Source organism: Narcine bancroftii, chromosome 14, assembly GCF_036971445.1.
Source record: "Narcine bancroftii isolate sNarBan1 chromosome 14, sNarBan1.hap1, whole genome shotgun sequence".
Lineage (NCBI taxonomy): Eukaryota > Metazoa > Chordata > Chondrichthyes > Torpediniformes > Narcinidae > Narcine > Narcine bancroftii.
In genome coordinates, this window is record NC_091482.1 from 30,042,470 (window position 1) to 30,065,139 (window position 22,670).

Here is a 22,670-nt window from a genome sequence, read left to right on the forward strand (position 1 = left end):
CTTAATAAGATCATGGGGAGCATAGATAGGGTGGACAGCCCGCGCCTTTTCCTGGGGCGATAATAGCAAATACCAGAGGACTTTCGTTTAAGGAGAGAGGAGGAAAGAGCAGGGGAAACATGAGAGGCATGGTTTTCTTTTTGCACGGAGAGTGATCGGAGCCTGGAATGCATTGCCCAATGTAATGGTGGAAGCCGGGACATTTAAAAGACTCTTAGAAAGAGCATGTGAATGTAAGAAAAAAAACCAGAGGGTTATAGGTGTGAGGTAGGGAAGGATTAGGTTGTTGTTGGATAGGTTTACATTGTGGGCTGAATGGTCTGTACTTTGCTGTAATGTTCTGTATTCCATATTGTAGATCTAATGGCTGATTTTTTTCTATGAAGAGAGATAGTTGATGCCAGTTCACTCTACTCTGGCTTCTTAAATGTTTTATATATTGCTTAAATTTATCCTTTACTTCCACTAATGCACATGACATGACCATGGGGCAGCTACGATTCTCCAGCTCTGGAACCCGAATCTCATTTGCGCCCTCTTGAGTAAGCAGAGCTATTAAGTTCCCATCCCCTTGATTTGCATTAATGATTTTAATGGTACTGGTATCTATTTAAAGTAAATAGGTGTTACAGGCTGTACAAATGCAATGGGAGTATTGAATCGCTAACCTTACTATCTGGGAGCATGTAATGATCTAATTACATTGGAGCAGAGTAGATCATTCTCACGCCCACTGCTCTCCTCAGTCAGATCACAGCTTAACCACAAATCAATTCCATTTACTTCTCTTTATTCTACAATGTTTCCTACCTTTTGCCTTCAAAACTTATTTTGATCTCAGTCATAAGAACTAAAGATTTCAACATTCCGCAACTACTTACCTTATATACTTGTGTGATTGTTAGGGTTAGGGACCACCCTGCCCTCCAACTGGAGCTCCCAATGCCCCAACCACAGAACATCATCTTTGCTGCTTGCCCATCCAAGCCTCCAAAACCCTGACCGTGGGCACTTGTCTAGGCCCCGGCCACCTGACCATCCAAGCTCCCGATGCCCTGACCGGAGTCCATCGTCTTGGCCACCTGCCCATCCAAGCTCCCGACTAGGCCCTGGCCACCTGCCTGTACATCTGGGTTCTTGATGCCCTGAACCCAGTTCCAGCCCTTTGAGCTCCCAACTCCCAAAATGATGCTAAAATATCACTAAAAATACAAAAATGTTGAAGGAACAACAATGGGGTATCTGAGGGAAATAACACCTATGCCAAGCACTGAAATTGCACTCCCTCCCTCCCGGTTAAAACTTACTTACTTCAACCCTTCACACCGCAACCATCCCTTGCTGATGCCACACCATCCACTTAGCTTTCCCTACCTGTCCTCTCCGCGATGTGCTCCTCATCCTCTCATTCCGCACCCCGGGTCTCATGGGGAGGGAGAGATGCACCATGAGCCTTCCCCCTCCCAGAGTCCCATGTCACCCAAGGCCCACCACTTCCGCTGACACTCAGCACCCGCCGTGAGTCAACGAGATGCACGATCCTTTGTGACATTAGTATGCAGAACTATTCAGGGAAAGTGTGTGTGTGCTGTTGGTCTGTTGTTGCAGTGGCCCACTAGTTAAAATGCCCCCTTTGTTTATTTTGCCTTCTCGTTTTACAATTTGTGTATCTGCTCTTTTCATGAATGGGGCAGAGGTAAAACGCAGGTTTCTGTTGACACTGTGGTTAAGTGAAAAAACACACAAATGTTGGAGAAACTCAGTACGTCAAACACTGCCTTTAAGTTGCAAAGGTGAAGATACATCACCAACGTTTCGGGCTGGAACCCTTCATCAAGGCTATGATGGCCTTGCAGCCATCTAGGCTTTGCAGCCTAAAGGCACTATTTGACCCGCTGAGTTTCTCCAGCATTTGTTTTTTTTTTCATGAATGGGACAAGGAAGTTCCCCAGTACCATGAAATGAGCAGCAGGGACACAAATGGCACAGCCCCACAGAGTAAATCTCGTTGATCAGGCTGGCAGAAAACAAATGGGGATTGCTTTGAACAGACAGAGGATCCAAGGACTCCCCAGTAGCACCTGTGTCACAAAAACAACTTCAATCTCTTGTTGGCCTTTGATAATATTCCATCAACCTCAGGTATTAATCTGTATCAGACCTTGTATCAGCATGAAGATTTACATTTCAAGTTTGATTTTTTTTTCCACTGGAGAAAAGTCTGTAAATCATGGAGTAAAAAACATATTGCTGTTAGAACTCAGTATGTTCTGAAATTATGTATTTAAATTATTCCAGAGAGCATTGATTGCAGACAAGGGGTTCCTGCTGCAATTCCTTTCTCAACTTTAGTGGTAGTGTTAACCCCTTCGAGCAAATGGACTTCGCTCAGTCAAAATAGCAACAGATATTTCAAACGGCCTCAGCATTCACACCCATAAGCCGTAAAATTCCAAAAAATATTCAGATTCAAATGCAAATAAATTCATGATTAATAGAGGGAAACAACATTACATTTAGAGTATTTTTTCCTACTTTAATTAGCAAGTTACGGGACTACATGAAAATTATAAATGCACCTTTCTTGATTTCACTGATGCAAATTGGTCTATGATGTGATTAAAGGCAGTTTTTTTCAGTTCCTTCTCTTTCTACACTCAGTAGAGCAAGATCACAGAGTCTGCCTTGACCCATGGTGGCACTCAAATACAAAAGTATTAGTTTTAACTTGCTGAATGATCTCTCACCGCTGGCGATGGAAAACGCGAAGGTTAGCATTATCTGAATAGCAATGTGAAGATTGGGGAAGACGCTCTCATCTCCGTACTGAACAATAAATTCAAGAGGCTCTTCGGGACTTGATATTTTCATGTTGGTTCGTCTTGATAGTAACATTCTGTAATCCAAAATTTCTTCTTATTGCTGCTGTCCATCAACATCAGAGCTGACCCATTCGCTCAAGTTTTAGCACTTCTTTAGGTTTTTACTGTCGGCACCGTAACACAGTCCCTTGATATCGAGAATGTGGTGATATACCACCACTAGCCTACTGCAGGGGAAGATCTCTGTACCTGCAGGAAGATCACCGGAGGACAGACCACACCTGGCCGGATGTCAATCAGCCAACCTGAATAGACCTAACTCCACCAGGCCGGCTGTCAATCAACTGCCTGGGATACAGCTACCACCACTGTGGCAGAGACTTTTAACTGAATAAAACCTGTTGTACGGTCTTTCTCGAGTTTTGTGACTACTTACCGCTGGAGCCGGGCATCACAGAGAAGGAACCAAAACTTGGCGTCAGTGTCATGCAAATAAGTGAAGATGGTCAAGTATTCCCTTCATGACTCCTTCCATTTCCTCCTTTGCTGTTAACCCAGGGTCTCTCGAGTTCTCGTCATCCATTCGTGACTTTCGTCTCTGATGTCTTTTAACTTCAACATTCCATTCTTGAAAGGGACTGAGTCTTTCTTCAAGTGACTCACTGACCAACACTTTTTCATCATCAAAATGATCTCAGAGGGCTTTCAAATCCAGGGCAGCATCGTGGAAGTTCATGTTAGGATCCTACAGCCTCTTTTGAACTTGGTAAAGGCAAATGAGCACTTTATTCCAAAATCCGAGCAAATCAGAAGATCGTAACTTAACATACGGTTGTGCTGTTGCCTTGTGTCACTCACTAGTCTAATTTTCATTGTCTATCATGTTCTGGAGAACTTGAAGTATCTCCTCAAGGTACTTGTTGACAGACTTCACTGCTTGTGTATTCCACTCCACCTGGTTTCGCACTCTGACTTAACCACAGACACAGTGATTTGGAGTTTTCCCCAGCGCTGTGTTGAATGAAAGTAAAACACGTAGAGAGCTTCTATGGATCCAAAAAACATGATCATCATTGTATCCTGCTTGACTGCTGTGTACCCACCATGTTGAGTGAGTGATTGTCGCAATTCACAAGCACTGCCAAGTTGTTTTTCTCACTTATTCTTTGATGGACACCACGTCTGTGTCCAGCTATCACTGCAACGCTGTCATAGCAGTGCGACCCCCAATCTTGTGGCTCCATTTCATCCTTCTCTAGCTGCTTCAAGATCTCTTCAATCAAGCTCTCAGCATCCTTCTGGCATACCCAGTTAAAAGCAAGGAAGGACTCTCTAAATTAACATCAATGTACCTCACTACTTCTGACATCTGATCACTGTGCACCTGATCAGGAGTCGAGTCAAGTATGAGACCATAGTATTTGGCTCCAAGAATGCTTCTCAGTAAACTCTGGTGAACAGTACATTCCATCATGTGAATGAATTTGTTTTGGACACCTGGTGAAAGATACCTTTCCATATGGGTGAGGTGTCCTTTTATGACAGGATCAAATATGGCCAGTAGTTTCAGTAAGCCAAGGAAATTTCCCACATTGGAGTTATCATCTAGCTGAAGTAACTCCCTGTGTCCTCGCAAAGCCAAGTTCTGAGTCGCAAGGAATTTTATGCAGTGAAGGATTCTCGTCAAGATATCATGCCATTTCCGCTTTTCTTTCTCAATCAGAGACTGAAATTCCATGTCAATAACTTCTCTGTTTCCACTGTGTAAAGCACTCCTGATGATTCCTGGAATTTTCATGAACACAAATCCTTTCAGATGCTTTCCATTGGTTGAATCCACCTTCCTGCTCCAATGAAGATTGATGGTCTGACTGGGAATAGAGAAGACAACAGATACAAAATGCAGACCATTTTAGAAGGGGAATAGACCAGCCATGAGTGAGTTATGTCCTCACCACAACCATTTCCCCATTTCCTCTTGAACCACGTTGTGTTAATTGAGCAGTTATTTGTTGGTAGGAAAGGCCCCTCAATGTTCTGGAAATACTTTGAGCCCAGCTTTATAATTTCCGTTCTCAGTGCATCAGGCAGAATTGCATTTCCAGTATCCTTGTCGAATTTCAGAAGTTCAGTGTCACCTCTGGTATGACAGCTCGAGGATCTTTGGTACTATCCAGTTCACTAGGTTCACTGTAGTCATGTTCAACCTCATCAGGTAAAATCTCATCAATAAACTCACCTGCACCATTGTCTCCCCCTGCTGTCATATCTCCCGTCTGTGGCAGTCCCACTCTTAATCTCCTCATACTCGAATTTATCTGACTCCACTTCCTCCTCAGCTTGTGATGCACGTGTACTTGATCCACCATTGGATTCTAACAAACTTGCATCAAGTGCAGGTGACTCCATGGAATGTGTCGAACGACTTGCTCCAGGCTTTTCAAAGAAGGCCATGAAGAACTTGGCTTTCTTTGCTTCCTCTACCTTTTATCTCTTCCATCTTTCAGCTCTGTTTTCTTTCTTCTTCATGAAGAAACGTTTCATGGTCGGATGAGCAGGCATTGGTGCTAGGATCAGCAAAGCGGTCAGGCTTGGGAGTTAGATGTCCGGCAGCACTGCAGCGGTTAGGTCGGCGGGCGTCGAGTATGAGGTGAAAGGCGAGGATCAGCATTAGGCTTGGCTCAGGAGTTTGATATTGGGTGGGTGAGGCAAGGTCAGTGGCACTGCCTTCGTGGCACCCAGGGCACATGCCCTAGCTGCCATACCCTAGATACACCTCTGAGCACAAGGAGGTAAAGACATATGACCAACATCTCGGGCCTGAGCACTTCTTAAGGTTGATCTGCAATCAGGGTGTCTTCAGACTTCTGTGCTTCACTTAAAATAGAACTGTAAGGGAATCCCACAACAGTTGTTTGAGGAATATTTGATTGTGTGAAATTCCTAAGAAGTTGTGAGAGAGAATATTGTGCAAGAAATCAGGTAAACTGTGAACTTCAGTGGGGATAGGGTAAATCTGATAGAGCAGGAGGAATCGGGAAATAAATTGTCTCTGAGCAAGCTGGAAAAGGGTTTCTGGGGCCAGAGACATAAGCAGGTGGTTGAAGAAATGATTAGGTGGTTGGAGGAGGTAGTTGGGCACATACAGGGAAAGGGTCAGAGAGAACACCAAACAAAATTCTTCAAGGTCCTGCATGGCTGAACATCAATACCTTAGCAGCAGATCAAGTAAGGTTCCTTCACCTAAAGAGAAGAAGCTGGTTTAAGATCTTGAATTGAAGCCTGACATCTGAATAGCTCACACCTCTTGCAGCTTCCAATGCCATTTGGTGTTTGAATGCACTCAACAGTCTGCATGTGTCTTTTGACAAAGGACCAGTTCAAATTTATAAAACTCCTTCATTGCCCTATGGAAAGTTAATTTTAATCCCATTGTGCCTTTCTCTTGGGATTCAATTGGTTCAGAAGGTCTACACTCTGAAACCTGAAGTGTTAATGGACACACACTAATTTCATAGCTGGTGTGCACAAAATATAAAGAGCTTCACTGGCACATGGACAGAAATGGAAACATCACACGTAGTTTTCTTTAAATGCCTTTGACATGTTTCTCAAAAAAGCTTCAGAGATTAGCAGGGAAACATAGAAATGAAAATGCAACTCACTGTTGAGCAAATGTACAATACTTGCCACAGGCTAAGTAATATCAAAGGCTGGTGCCATTTCAATCAACCCCATTTTCTTGATATTATTTTACAGGAACAGAAAAAAAGGATCGAATGGTTTCAGTTGGGTGGTTTTGAATTTACTAATGAAAATGTGATCTCTCTTTCTCTCTCTCTCTCTCTCTCTCTCTCTCGTTATTTTACACACTGATAAACTAGGAAGTGTATTTAGACTTTTCAAATTCTCCTTCTGGCCTTTCTACATTGTCTCAAAAGCAGAATCTAAATTTTTACTGGAAACATGAGGGACATTTATCGATGGAGTCAGTCATTTTCTGCCATAAAAAAAACATAAACAACCCTAACTAAATTATTCTGACTTATACTTCACAGAAAAGTGTAGAGAAATAAATGAGGGTATTTAAATTTTGAAATGAGTTGGACAGAATAGAGTCAATTAGTTTCAAGCTAAAATTACCATGGAAGAGGCAAAGCAAGGAAGCCGTTTACATTGTGTAGCATGTTGAGGCATTAGTACTAGATATACAGTAGTTCTTTTAAATCTTGCCAAATTAAAACACACGTTATCAATTTGCAACCACAATATGGAATGGGTTTCAATGAAAAGAATGTCAATTTAGCTAAGTTTCCACAGCTGATAGAGGTTCGGTAACCAATATTTGAAGGTTTCCATCAGATGGATGCTCGTTCATACATCAGAAAATGTTGAAATATAGGCAGTCCCCAGAAAAGCATCCAATTTATGAACAACTCATATTTATGAACCGACAAGCCAGTCGGAAGTAGAATGCCGTAAACTTCCGGTTCAAGCATGGTTGAGTCAGCATCGTGAGAGAATATCCTGTACTATATTCTTTATTTGACCTGCAGTTTTAAATTTGCAACGATAAGGTTTTATTGTTACTATTTAAACCACCTCATAATACTTTGGAAGACTCTAGTTCAAAATATTTGAAATATAGGCACTGAGCTGTGGAATAGAGAGAGTTAAGTGGCTGTGTTGACATTATTGCTACCCCAGCTGTGATCAGGCTCCCTGTACTATCTGCAGCACGCTGCCTTACACTGATGGCAATCTGGTTTTCTCGTCTCCGCTCTGGTGCGACGTGTTTCCAAACCACTGAACCATGCCATTTTGTATGGAGGGGAATGCCTGGATTAGGATTAGGGCTAGGTGTAAACTAAATTAGACAAATATTTTCTTAAATAAACCATGTTCACTTATTGCCACTAAAGTTCAATTTTATGTATCTCTTTGATAGGATTGGAATGTATTACATCAAAGTGCATTTTAATAATGCGTTGAACAGTGTGGTTGTCCAGAACACCGAACTTGCTTGGAACACATTCATTCTGTTATGCTCTTATTTTGTCTGGTTTACAAGTGACTCACAGGTAGGTGACCCTTTATGCCTCCTTGGGTTAAAAGCAGCTAGAAATGAACAGATGCTTCTTTGCAGCTGATTCCACATGGCAAAAATCACACCCTGATTCTCTAGCACCAGGCCCATCCTCTCCAACAGCAGCCATCTCTCCATCTTATTCTCCGACATCATCCAATTGTGTATTATGTTTACGATGCTGTTGTGTATTTAGGAGTGATTCTTAAGTGTTTTACAAGCTTGAAAATATATATTATATATGCTCATGTGTTAAGATAAACATTTGACTAATTGACACTAAAAATGGACCATATTATGGTGTGCTATCGAGCAGGAAGCAGACACAAAACATAAAGTCTGTTCAACAGGCTTTATTCCACATAAACTTCCACAGAGCTGGCTGTGAGAGTGGCTGTGCTGGCTCTGAGACTGACCTCGAGGGGCTGGATCTAGCTTATATCCCGGAGGGTGAATGGCAGCTGACCGGGTGGGGCTTGGTCCATTCAGGTCAGCTGATTGACAGCCAGCCAGGTGTTGCCTTGTCCTCCAGTGCTCTTCCTGCAGGTACACAGGTCGCCCCCTGCAGTCGGCTAGTGGTGTATCACCACATGTATGTACTTGCCCTGACTTAAATAAAATTTGAGTTGAAGACAGAGCTGGGTAACAGAACTGGTTTTTGACCCAGGGACTGTCTGTAAAAATTATCCCATGTGTCTGCCACTCAAGTCAATTTAAGAAAAAGCTTTTTTTTCTCAATTTTTGAAAAAGGAACCTATAATGTGCCTGAAAATATTTGTTTAGCCTCTCATCAGCTCCAGACCTCAAATATTCCAGTGATGAGAAGGTACAAGGTACAATTGCACTCTAATTCCTTTTGTTTACGGCAGCTAAATAGGTCAAAAACTGCACCATTACAAAATAAGTATGAATTAAATGATCATGAGAGAAAAGTAAAAAGATAATAAATATGAAAGGATGGATAAATATTCACAGTTGCACTTGTAGAGTCAGAGTTTGACAGGCCCTTCGGCCCAACTTGTCCATGCAGACCAAGCTAGTCCCATTTGCCTGCATTTGGCACCTTAGCCCTCTGATCTTTCCTATTCCTGTATGTGACTTCTGAATGTTCAAATAGTCCCCGCTTCCACCTCTTTTCTGACAGCTCATTCATATCCCCACCAGCATCTGTGTGAAGAGGGTCCCCCTCGGGTCCTTTTTAAATCGTCACCTTAAATCTAGATTCCCTCACTCGAGGGTAAAGACGATGACTATTCACATGCTTTATAAACCAGAGCCTAGAGGCCCTGTGTTAGCCTCCTAAACACCAGGGAGAAAAGTCCTATACTGTCTAGTTTCTCCATATAAATCAAGACCACCAGTTACAGTAACAATGATTCTGAATATTTTCTCCACCCTTTCCTTCCATCTGCTGGGTGACAAGATGCACGCAATATTCCAAGCAGAGGTTAACCAATACCTTGTACAGTTGTTCTGGAGTGCTATGTACGGCTTTGTGCAGTGCCCTGACTGATGAAGGCAAGTGTGCCAAACCCCTACCCTTCATCACACAAGTCCTGGTCTAACTTTGCACCTGTCTGGGTTAAATTCCATCTGCCACTCCTTAGCCAACTTCCCCAGTTCATCGAGATCCTGTCGCAATCTAAGATCATCTTCTTCACTGTCATCTACACCACTAATGTTGAAATGTTGATACCATCTGCAAACTTAATAAACACACTCATGACATTTTATCATACAAATCATTAAAAAATGTGATCTTACAATAGTTGTGGAATAAATTTATAAATTTAATCTTAGACACACGGCACCATAACAGGCCTTTTCGGCCCATGAGCCCATGTCACCCAATGACACCCAACTGACCTACAACCATGGTACATTTTGAACAGTGAGAGGAAGGCAGAGCACTTGGAGGAAACCCACTTCGACTTGGGGATAACGTACAAACGCCTTACAGAGAGTACGGATTGAATCCAGACCACTGCTGCTGTAACCACATCGCTAACTATGCCATCCCCTACGCTAACCATACTATAGTTTATCGTTAGGGTTATGGTAGGATGAAAAGGTTCAAGAGCATGATAATTTTTTGAAGAAAAAAACTGTTCTTGAACTTAAATATTGGCAGACATGGCTTCTGCACCCTTTTCTTGAAGGTAGCATCGCAAAGAGAGAATGAGCCGGACGTTGGCTGCTTCCTTGAAGGAGTGCCTCACAGAGATGTCTTCACAGAGATGTCTTCAATGAATCCAGTACTCAAGATGGACTTTGCTGCAGCTTCCGACATTCTTGGGCCCTCGAGTTTCCAAACTAGGCAGTGATGCAACCAATCAGTTTACTTTCCACAGTACCCTGTAGAAGTTTGACGGAGTATTCGTCGAATCTCCTCAACCTCCTTAGAACAATCCTCATCTGATTTCATAATCCCATCCCCAGCAGAGGCAATACTTAGCATTAGACTTTTTCAGCAGGTCACCAAAGTATTCCCAGAGCCGGGAAAATGTAATCCCATCCTCCCCATGAAAGTGCCAGTAAGTGGCACCTCCTACATTTCAAGAACCCCGAATGATGAAGCTTCACCCACCTTTCCAAAGTATCTGATGCTAGGACATCCCGGTACCCACTTTACTATTTTCCATCTTATAATTTCCATTTACCCTGACCACCCCCCTTCAACCTAAAGACATATCCATCATCTTCCCACACAGAGCCTCCGCCATTCCCCTTTCAAAGAAATACCCTACTGATAGGGACAAAGCATTCAACTTGCGAGAGATGAATGAGATCCAGTAAGAGACGAGTCAATTGAAAAGAGCAATTCTGTGAAATGCATTCAAGCAAGAGTAAAAATTTTGAAAAGGGCAAGTATGAAACAGAGAAAGGGGGTGGGAAAGTGAGAGCGAGGGAGAGAGGGAGATCTGATCGAGAATTTAATTTTGTCCAATCAATATGGCACAGGTCAATTCAATATTTATTTAAAAATCAAGAAAAAGTTGATCACTTATTACAGCGCCAACGATCGGGACCGGGGTTCGAATCTGGCGCTGCTGTAAGGAGTTTGTATGTTCTCCCTGTGACCTGCGTGGGTTTTCTCCGGGTGCTCTGGTTTCTTCTGACCTTCCAAAGCTTACAGGGCTGGCAGTTTAATTGGGTGTAATTGGGCAGCCCAGGGTAATGCTGTACCATTAAAAGGTATCATTATAATGGTACCTTGAGATCAGAATCCTTCAGTTAAACTGTGCCTGAGGTTTATAGATCCCTTAAAGTAAAACTATCATACTTACAAATTTGTCCACTCTTCAGAGAAATACACTTCAATTTTTGCCATCAAACCTCTCTGCAAAAGATCATGCGAGCTCAATAAGTGTATAATGGAAAAGAACTCAATCAATCCGAAGGCAAGATCTCCAGAGTTAGAGATCTAAAAAAAATGTCAGCAAGAAAATAGAAAGAAAGGCAGGCAATAAATACGTGAAGCAAAAGGGTTTAAGTGCAAAAGGCATCTAGAATAATTAGAGATGTCTGGAGTGGGAAGTTTATCTGGATTTACTTGTGGTACAATTGTTGAAACGTAAGTACAAGAGATGGTGTGTAGATTAAATACTCATTTTGTAGCCCTTGAATCTGAAGCCTTAGCCAGCCCAAACTGATAATTGAAACTATTTAACCTTTTAGTTTATTGTTTTCTCATTCCTCCTGGTTAATGCATCTCCCCTGTTTAAATTGATCTGATCAGGAAATTAACTTATTCATCGATCTGAGTGATTTGAGACACTTGAGTTCATACATAGAGCCATAGAGACATTAATGGACTTTATTTGCATTTTCCCCCATTGGACTTCATAGTATGATAGTAAATGAACTAAAGGAAACAATGTTGTTAGAAAAGTCCTAAAGCCTTGAAAGAAAATAATATTTGTATATGGGTGACCTTTTATGGAGCCTTTTCAGTTTTAGATAAATGTAATTGCACATTTTTCAAAATGTTATGGATATCCTGGATTACCTCTCATCCTTTGTCATAACATTTTAAAGATTAAATGTGATTGCAATGCAAGATGCACAATTCAGAACAGTGGCCTTTTCATACTGTGAACCTTGTGATTGTGGCCTTTAAAACGATGTCAATTAAAAAGAGGAGTTTTATGGTTGTGGCTGGTGACTTCAACCACGCCAACCTGAAAATTGTCCAACCACGGTTTCAACAGCATGCCAACTTCACCATCAGAAGAGAGAACACCCTTGATGAAATCTACACACTGTCCCTGGTGCCGCTCGCACCCACCTTGGATACTCGGACAGCATATCGGTCTTGCTAAATCTGACATACAAACTACTGGAAATACGAAGAGTCAGTTTGCAGGGAGATCAGGATGTGTGTGTGTGTGTGTGTGTAGGGGGGAGGGGTGCGTTATGGGTGTATGCGGAGAGGGTGGCGTGCAGAGGGCACAGTGGTGCTACAGAACTGCTTTGAGACCATGGACTGAAGGTCTTTCAGGGAGGAGGCCACCGATAACAGAAGCATAACCATCAATGAGTACACAAGCTCAGTAACTGGCTAGATCTGCAATTGCCTCGAGGATGTCATGGAGATCAAATGTTACACAACCAGGGCTAACTAGAGATGATGGTTGGATGCAGAGTTTGAGAAGCAGTCTTCATGCCAGGAGAGAAGATGACGCTTAGATTAGCCAGGGCTGAACTCGCATATGCAATATGGAAGGCAAAGCAATAGGCACAGACAATCCATAGACAGTCGTACAACACCTGCAACATGAGCTGCATGTGGCAATAATAGATCACAAGGGAACCTTTTGAGGCACTTACAGTGATGCCTCCCTTCCAGACAGACTGAATATTCTTCTATGCATGGTTCGATGAGAAGAACAGGCTGATGCCAAAGGAAGCTCCATCTTACCCTAGTCACGGCCAAGGTGAAGAGGTCAAGGTGACACCAGAAACCCTGGAAAGTTTCTACAGATGTGTGGTAGAAAGTGTGCTGACCAACTGCATCAAGGTCTGGTAATGAAACACCAATAACCCCTGAGTGTAAAACCCTCCCAACTATTGAGTACAACTACAGGGAACACTGCCTTCGGAGAGCAGCAGCAATCATCAAAGACCCACACTACCCAGCACACGCTCTGTTGTCACTGCTGTCGGTAAAGAGGTCGAGGTTCCACAGGCCTGGCACCACCAGGTTCAGGAACAGCTGCTACCCCTCCACCATCAGACTCCTCAATGACAAATTCAATCAGAGACTCATTTAAGGACTCTTACTTGGGCACTTTATTGATTATATTTATTCTCTCTGTATTCCACAGTTTGTTTACATTCAATATCTGTTTACATGTAGATGCTATGTACAGGTTTTTTTTTACAACCAATTTTAGTGGTAATTCTGCAACACCCACAGGAAAAAGGGATCTCAGGGTTGAATGTGATGTTATGTATTTACTCTGACAATAAATCTGAAATCACTGTCTTGGAGGATCTTTCCTGGACGCAACATACTAAAGGCATTGTGAAGAGAGCACATCAGCACCTCTACTTCCTCAGAAGTTTGTGGAGGTTTGGTATGACATCAAAAACCCTGGCAAATTTCTACAGGTGTGTGGTTAAAAGTGTGCTGATCAGCTGCGTTACAATCTGGTATGGGGACACCAATACCCCGAGGGTAAAGCCCTACAAAAGTCAGTGGACACAGATGAGGACATCACAGGCAAAACACTTCCCATTATCGAGAACATCCGCAAGGAATGCTGCTGTCAGAGGGCAGCAGCAATCATCAAGGATCCACACCATCCAGCACATGCTCTGTTCTCGCTGCGTTGCTGCCATCAGGAAAGAGGTATCAGTGCCACAAGACTTTCTCCACCAGGTTCAGGAACAGCTGCTACCCCTTCACCAACAACACTCATTTAAGGACACTTAATTGTGCACTTTATTGATTTTTAAAATTCTCTTTATATTGTACAATCATTTTTTTTTAATTTAGGCATACAGCAAGGTAACAGACCATTTTGGCCCATGAATCTGTGCCCCCAAATTGCACCCAATTAACCTACAACCCCCGATATGTTTTGAAGGGGTGGATGAAACTGGACCGCCAGCCAAAAATCCATGTAGATACAGGGAGAACATACAGACAGTGTATGACAGCAGGGAGAACAGTTTACATGAGTGGTGTGTGGAGTCCTTCACAATGTTTATTGCTTTCCATGTGCATTATGTGTTGTAAATGATTTTCATGGTATGAAGGGAGCCCCCAGTGATCTTTTTCCACTGACTTCACTATCCTCTGCAGGGTCTTACAGTCTGAGCTGTAGCCTCAGCTTCCAAACCAGTTGCACAGGATGGTCTCGATACATCCTCTGTAGAATGTAGTGAGGATGGAGGGTGGGAGATGAACTTTGCTCAGCTTTTATAGGAAGTTAAGGCGCTGCTGGGCTTTCTTGGTGTTAAGGGACCAGATGAGATTCTCTGTCAAGTGCACTCCAAGGAACTTGATACACTTGATGACCTCAATGATGGAGCCGTCAATGGTCAGTGGAATGTGGTCCCCCTGGGCCCTCCTGAAGTCAACAACCATCTCTTTTGTTTTATAAGCATTCAGATACAGGTTGTTGGTTCTACACCAGTCTGTTATCCTCTCCTTGTGTATGCGAAATCATCATTCTTGCTAATCAGGCCCACCACAGTCGTGTCGTCAGTGAACTTAATGATGTGGTTCGAGCCGTATTTAGTTCCACAGTCGTGGGTCAGCAGAGTGAACAGCAGTGGCTAAACCCACAGCCCTGGGGGTGGGCCCCATGCTCAGTGTGATGTCTTGGAAGTGCTGTTGTTGATCCCGACAGGAAGTCAAGAATCCAATTGCAGAGAGAGGTGTTTAGACCTTCGAACATATGAGTCCTTGTTTTCCAGGTGGGAGAGGGCTAGATGGAAGGCAATGGTGATGAACCGTTGGATCTACATGTGAACTGCAGGAGGGTCCAGTGATGGAGCAGCAGGAGCTGGATGAGCTCCATGATGTGCTACTTGAAGCACTTCATGGCAATAGAAGTGAATGCGACAGGGTGGTGGTCATTGAGGCAACTTCTTCAGCATGGGGACAATGGTGGCATCTTTGAAGCACGTTGGGACCATGGCGCTTCTCAGAGAGATGTTAAAGATGTCGGCAAGAACATCCGCCAGCTGAGCCACACACCTCCTGAGCATTGGGCCGGGAATGTTATCCAGACCAGCAGCTTTCCGTGGGTTGATTTACCTAACACTCTCCACACAACGACTACTGTAAGATGCAGCACCTGGTCATTTGGAGGAGAGGTGGTCTTCTTCGCCGCCATATCATTTTTCACCTCAAAACATGCATAGAAGTTGTTCTGTGCATCTGGGAGGGAGGCCACACCAGCAGAGGCAGATGGTGTAGTCTTGTGGTTGGTGATGTCATGGATGCCCTTTCACATGCGTTGTGTGCCCTTGCTGTCCAGGAAGTGAATATGAATGTGCTGGGCATGTGCACACTTTGCTTCCATGATGGCCTTAGACATCTTGGCTCTTGCTAGACCCACCTTGTCACCCGCTCTGAGGGCAGCATCTTGGTCCCTCAGCAGCACACTCACTTCCGCAATCATCCAAAGTGAAACCCTTTTAGACAGAAGATTTTATTTACAGAATTGGGAAAAAGAGAAAACAATTTTCAAGTTTCTGAGAAGCTTGGGAAGATGTCGATGGCAGGGAGAATACTTCTGAGGGGCCAGGGTTTTTAACATGATATGTTTAAACAGATTAGAGTTATAGAGCTACACAGGACTGAAAAGGCCCTTCAGTCCCTCTTGTCCATACTGACCACATTGGCATTCTGGGCTAGTTCCATTTTCCTACATTTGACCCATATCTTCCTAAATCCTTCCAATTCTCCTATCTACCCTAATACCCTTTTACTCTCAATATTGTACACAGTTCTATAGCTTCCTCTGGCAGCTCATTCCAGAAATGGACTATGCTCAGAGTGAAAACAACTGGCTCTTAAATCTCTCCCCCCTCACCTTAAAATGTTGCCCTCTGGAGCGTGGACCATCGAACAATCGGACACAGCAACCATGTCCGCACCGAGCACGATGCCAAATTAAAGTAAAACTCCGCAGCTTATGATGCATATCTTCATCCTCTACACATTTATTTATTTATCCAGAAGACTCTTAAATGTTAATATCATATCTGATTCTCCCATTTCCCCTGGCTGCCTGATCCAGGGACCTACCACTCTCTATTTTTTTATTAGACCCTCTCCCACCCTCACCTTAAATGCATGTGATTTTTACCCTGGGAAGAAGACTGAGCATTTACCTTACTCATGTATCTCATGGTTTTATAGACCTATACATTCACCACTCAGCCTTCTATCCACCAGGGAACAGTCTGTCCAACCTCTCCCTATAACCCAAGCCCTCACGTCCCAGTAACATCCTGTTTACTTTCTTCTATACCCTTTCCTTCCTGTAGCTGGGTGACCAGAACTACATGCAGTACTCCAAGTACAGACTCACCAACAACTTCTGTACAGCTCTGTCACAATGTTCCCAACATTTGCACTCAACTGTTGATAATTAAATCTAGTTGTTATACAATTGAAGGAAGATAGAAAACAAAGGAGCACATTAAAAACTGTGAAATGTGAGACAAAGCTGAATAGGAAATGTCCAGCAGATTTGATCGTATCAGTGGACAGATGAAAAGATGGATAACTTTTCAGCCAGTTCTGATACAAACAGTTAAAGTACACGTACTTAGAGGGAGGTTAATGTGGGCAATTCGGAAAAGAGAATACAGAAGAAAGAATTGTCAAAGCAGAGTTGTAAAGAAAGGCTCATGAAGAGATAAAATCAGAACCAATATTTTTGGTGGGTGAGTTACAGCAGAACCCATGGTTTTCTATCAAACAGAAGGTAAATCATTTGAAGATGTCAGGGATGAAAAGGTTAATAGTATTCTCATAATACATAGTGTGCCAAGAGGAGACATTGCAGCAAGGAATCTGACCTCTACTTTCCACATTTATTTAAGTGCACCTCAGCATCACAGAAACCCATGTTGTAGCAAGGCAGTTTGCTCTTTACGGATATTTTGATCAAAATGTCTGCAACCAAATGCATAAAGGGGCTGCTTCCTAAGATTAATCTTCATTGGTGGCAGATTCCTCTTGAATAACATTTCGGATACACTAATCAAAGTGAAGTAAAGATAATTCAACAGACAATCCTTTCATCTGGAGAAGGAGAAATACCTTGTTACCGTTCGATTGATGAGACTTTAGATATTCAGTCAGCCTTCAAAATAGCTCTTCTTTCAATTGTCCAGAGAGCCATAAAAGTTACTGCTTGTGTTTCAAAGTGGAGCAGCTAATGCCATCACGCAGGCCTGCCTAGAAATAGACTCACCAAAGGTACCTTCTTTTTTTTCTTTTCAATATTTTTATTGGTCTCATCAAGTAAATATTACATGGGTATATAATAATAAGGTATTAACAAACCACATACACTGGTAATAATAAAAATGATGTTGCGTTACATTGAAAAGTAAAGAAAAAAACTAAAGAGAAAACACTATACTAATTTATCAACTCCTTCCCATCAGCAGTTACTACGAGCTTCCATTTTAGTAAAATATGATTATCACTAAGTGATACTATAGACAGGAGGAGCTGAATGGTCACAATTAACATTTCAGACTAACACCATCACAACACAAGTCATAGCCTAGTGACAGTTCGATACATTGGAAGAACTGAGTTCTGTTCCAGAATTCGATACATTTGCAAAGACATTGGTTCTCCCTTGCAAAAATCATATTCTGACAACTGTTTGAAGTAGCTCTTGTAGCCAGCCATTCGGTGGAATTCAGAGCAAAGCATGCTCTGGGAATGACTGGGGCTTTTCGGTGGGTTGACCTGCGCCAAAAGGATCTTTTGGGGAGCAAAATGCTTCATTTGTGATTTAACAGTGAAGGTCACTTGGAGAAACCGGTGCCAGGATCTTGGAAGCTTCGTGGAGCCTGCCCAGTTCAAGTCGTTCCTACAAAAGGACCAGGAGTGTTGTGACCACAGCTTGTGTGGATGGACATTTCTTCAAAGGCAACACAAGGAGAATTAGTGAGTCTGTAGAAGCTACGACTCCAGTCTCCCCATCAGTTCATCATTAATTCTGGACATCAAATTTCAAGGCCTACGCTTCAACACTGAATTTAAAAGACTGAACTATGAAGTAACTTTCTAGGTTTTGGCCTGTAATGGTTTGGGTATCAGACTATCATTAACCCAGTGTTAAGGATAGTTTAAGAGTTAAGACTGTAGTTTAAGAGTAAGAAATAAAATCAGTGTTTTAAAATCAAACACTGGTTCATTGTCTATTATGCATGGTTTGCAACACAGTCCACTACCTGATAATAGAAAGGAAGGTTATTCAATGGGGTCAAAAACTGAAAGTTAATCAAACTTACAAATTTTGAAAATAATGAAGAAAGAAACCCCATAAAGAAACAAAGAAGGGAAGCTTCTTGAGTTCATTTCAAGCCCATTCTCTTTTGCTCTTAACTATCCAATGGTAAACAGACCTCCATCGACACTGAGATGTAATGGTTGCTCAAGGTAAGGCGAACACCAATTTTCTATCCCTTTTCTTCTGGGCTGTACCATTTGGCTGCAATTTGTTGCTACCAACTTACCTCTCATGTCTTATAAAGTACAAAGACAGGCTGGATGAGTCAGCAGATGGGGAGTGGAGTTTCCAAAACCAGGCATCTCATTGTTCAATGCCAAGAACACCTCAAGTCAATAGCCATTGCTATATGTGTGACCTTGTCTGCTGTGGTAACATCTTTGGATATATGATGTCATGAGATGCACGGACTAACAAATATGATGTCATGAGATGCACGGACTAACAAATATGATGTCATGAGATGCATGGACTAACAAATATGATGTCATGAGATGCATGGTCTAACAAATATGATGTCACTAGATGCATGGTTTAACAAATATGATGTCATGAGATGCATGGTCTAACAAATATGATGTCATGAGATGCATGGTCTAATAAAAATGATGTCATGAGATGCAGGGACTAACAAATATGATGACATGAGATGCACGGACTAACAAATATGATCATTGCTATTCCGTAGTTACTTCCCATATATTTTTTAATTGTCTCTTTTAATTCAATTAAGGATTTTATTTAACAAAGTGCCTGTTCATCTGCAGGAAGAAAGAATTTTGGTACATATGTACATTGTACATAACAGTAAAGTCATAATCATTATCATTAGTTAGCACCTTTATTCTGAAACTTCTGGTTTCTTTTAAATGTTTTATATCAGCTCAGCTCACAGATCACCTCCAAATTCACTCATATTGGTGACAAGAAACATATCAACTGCTGACATAAACTGGCACTGGGAATAAAAAAAAGGTGGTTGCAAAATATTGACACCACTCAGCATAGTCGAACAAAATCTTTGCAGTTGAGATGATAAAATAGAGCGGGGGCTGAATATTTGGAAGAAGTTGGTGAACGTGCAAGGCAAAAGCTGAGAGAGAAAGAGAGAGAGAGAGAGAGAGAGAGAGAGAGAGAGGGAAATGGTGCAATTACCTTATGCAAAATGCAAGGCAGACTGTGCTTACCTACCTACAACAGAGAGAAAAATGCTGAATATAGAAGAGGAAATATCCAGGAAAACTGAGTTCAGTGTCACGATGTAGGTGGAGAATGGAACAAAATGCGGGTTCAAGTAGAGACAACTGGAGGTGCGCCATGTAGCAGCTGAGTCATTCCACAGCCAATGTGGAAAGGATAGATATGGTCTTTCTGGCTAATAACAATTCTAAGGTAGAAAAGAAGTGAGTGAGTAAAAGAAGAGAATTTTATTGAAAGAGATTGACTCTGAAACATGCTGCGAGCTGACAATCAGGAGCTTCACAGAAAACCAAGGAAGTTCTTTTCGTAAGGGAAGTACTAAAATACTTGAATCCACAGCAATTTGAGAGACTGGAGAGATATATACTTGGCCCATGGAGTCAGGCATTGGGACATTGATATTGCTGCATTGAAACACTTACCAAGGCATTCAAATTTGGGGCGATTCCTCAACTGTGCACTGTGTGGCTGCAAGAAGGACTTCAGATGTGGTCTGTAAGATTGTAACAAAGGCAGTGAATATATCAGAACAAGCAGGAAATTAGCCTGCAGTCCAAACATAGTAAACAAGGCCCCATTCTAAAAAAAACCCATTCCATAAACAGACTTGACATTACACGTGACAGTAGTGCAAATCTAAGATACAGCTGTTATGGCTTCTATTTCCCATTTCGTTAAAGAAAACAAAGTGCTCGTTGTGCAACTTCAATCACGGAGTAACAAGGCCAAGCAGAGATTCAATGATGGTACAATACAGAGAACCATGCTGCAGAATTTGATTTGTACAACATTTCACCCAACCTTGTAGCAATGTGGGAAGTATTACAATTATTCGTCATGGTGTTGGTCAACTAAAAGCATGAGCAATCCAGGCAGATTCAGTAACTGAATGTGGAGAAGGATTCTAATCATTCTTTACACAGTTTACAGTAATTCTCAAGACATACTTGGGTCAAGTTCTAAGGATACTGGAGTAAATACAGGTACTCCCTAACTTATGACTGTAATTCAGACTGAAGGATTAGTCGTATCTTGGAATGGACGCATGTCAGAATTGCTTGCATTTGTTAAAAAAATTTAAAAATCTAAAATTTACGCAGTTTATGTTGTATTTGACAAACTACAACAGGGATACAAGGTGTGTAAGAGCCAAAATGTACGTATTTATCCTGTTAGTCAGCGTCCCAGGGTCTCTAGGCTGGGCGCAGCCACCTTGATTCCTGTGCACATCTGTGAGTCTTCAGTTGGCGCATGCACGGTGGGTTCGTGGAGTTCACTTTTCACATGCATGAGAGTTAAGTGATATTGAATTTGTGCACTTAACTCTCGCACATGCACCAACCGAACTTCAAACACGTACTACGCACGCTGCAACCGAAGACTTGTGCATGTGCACAGGAATCAAGATAGTTATGTCCAGCCTACGGACTAACAAGGTAAGTACACACATTGTGACGCTTACACACCTTGTATCCCTGTTATAGTTTGTCAAATACAACATAAACAATGTAAATTTTTTTTTTAACAAATTTTCAGTTGGGGAGTACCTGTGCATTACATGAGATGTTACAATGGCCAGTAACTGGCATGGCCTATGGAGATAAAAGACCACATTGAATGACAGATGTTATTTTGCAAGAATTAGCTGATTAGACTAAAACTCAATGACAGGCATTTGATCAGTACCCATGCAGATACACCTAAGATTTGGAAATACAATTGACAAACAAGAGATCTTCAAAGGTGCCCACATTGGAATCACTGGATATTAACCACCGCAATAGCGTGGATCCCCCCACATTTCAATTCCCCATCCCATTCCCTTGCCGACATGTCTGTCTATGGTCTCTTACACTGCCAGACTGAAACCTCTTGCATATTGGAGGAACAACACCTCATCTTCCATTTGGGAACCTTCCAACTGGATGCCATTAACATTGACTATCCCAGTTTCCATTAACCCCCCCCCCCACCACCACCAAATCTCCCCCTGTCTTCTTTCATCTAGTCCTGTCTCTCTTTCTTTCTCTCTCTCTCTTTCTTTCTCTCTCCTTTCACAGAGCCAAAATCAATTCTTACCTTTCCTCTGATCATATTTATTGACAGTTGTCCATTGGCCTGGACTCCTCTCCCCACTCTAATTCAGATACCTGCCTGCTTTTTGCTTATACCTTCAAGAAGGGCTTAGGCTCGAAATGTCAGTAATACTGTGTATCTTTACCTTCTATGGATGCTATAATGTGCCAAATTCCTCCAGGAATTCTGTGCTTTACTACAATTACAGCATCTGCAAACTTTTATGTTTCAGTACCAGTAGTGAGGATCTGGATAATGAAAAAACAATACCATTGATAGAGGACTGGTTGGATACAGGCATCTGGAGTATGCGACAGTGACAGACTAACTGTCCATCAGGAAATGGATGCTGAGCAATAGCCAATGCCATCATCTCCAGACCAGGATGCAGAGTTGGAGGGATCGAAGCCTTTTTGATTTGTTGCATCTGTACATCTAATTAGATGAGGAGAGTCAATGGTATCTCACTGAAAGTACTCGCAAAGGTCTACCCCCCCCCCACACCAAATGTTATATGTGGATTGCAGAGGAACATGTGGCCTCCCTGTCTGGAACTTTGTGGATTGTGGAGGGTCATGTGACCTCCCTATCTAAAACGTATTCAGAAGTCGCATCTTCTGCCAATTAAGATTTGACTCTAGCCACTTATTAGTGCACACCTTACCATTGGCTCATTTAAATGACTCAGTGCCATCGTTGGTCAAATGCCCAGCTCAGAACAGCATAAAACATTGATGCATAGCACATTTCTCTCTCTCTCTCTGCCTCATGGTCCAAGTCCCGGACATCACTCTACGCCAGGTCGCTACTGTGGATATCATTGGAGGAGTCGTGGGTAGGGTGTCCAGTACACTTAAGCTGAGCCGACATACTGTGGTAATCAGTGCTTGCAGAAAACTGCACCTCTGTTGATACAGGGAATCAGGAATGTGTTTGAAAGGCCCTGTATGTGAAGTGTATTCACATGCATGAGCGTGTAGAAGATAG

At 42.3% G+C, this 22,670-nt stretch overlaps 1 long non-coding RNA gene across 3 annotated transcripts in view; it reads right to left on the bottom strand.

Moving 5' to 3' along the window:
- The window catches only part of LOC138749541 (uncharacterized), a 72,775-nt gene that overhangs the window by 38,313 nt on the left and 11,792 nt on the right, over positions 1–22,670 (bottom strand). For all 3 annotated transcript variants that reach the window (XR_011348735.1, XR_011348733.1, XR_011348734.1), the window contains one exon: positions 20,030–20,100. This is a non-coding gene — a long non-coding RNA (uncharacterized lncRNA). The remainder of the gene's footprint in view (positions 1–20,029; positions 20,101–22,670) is intronic.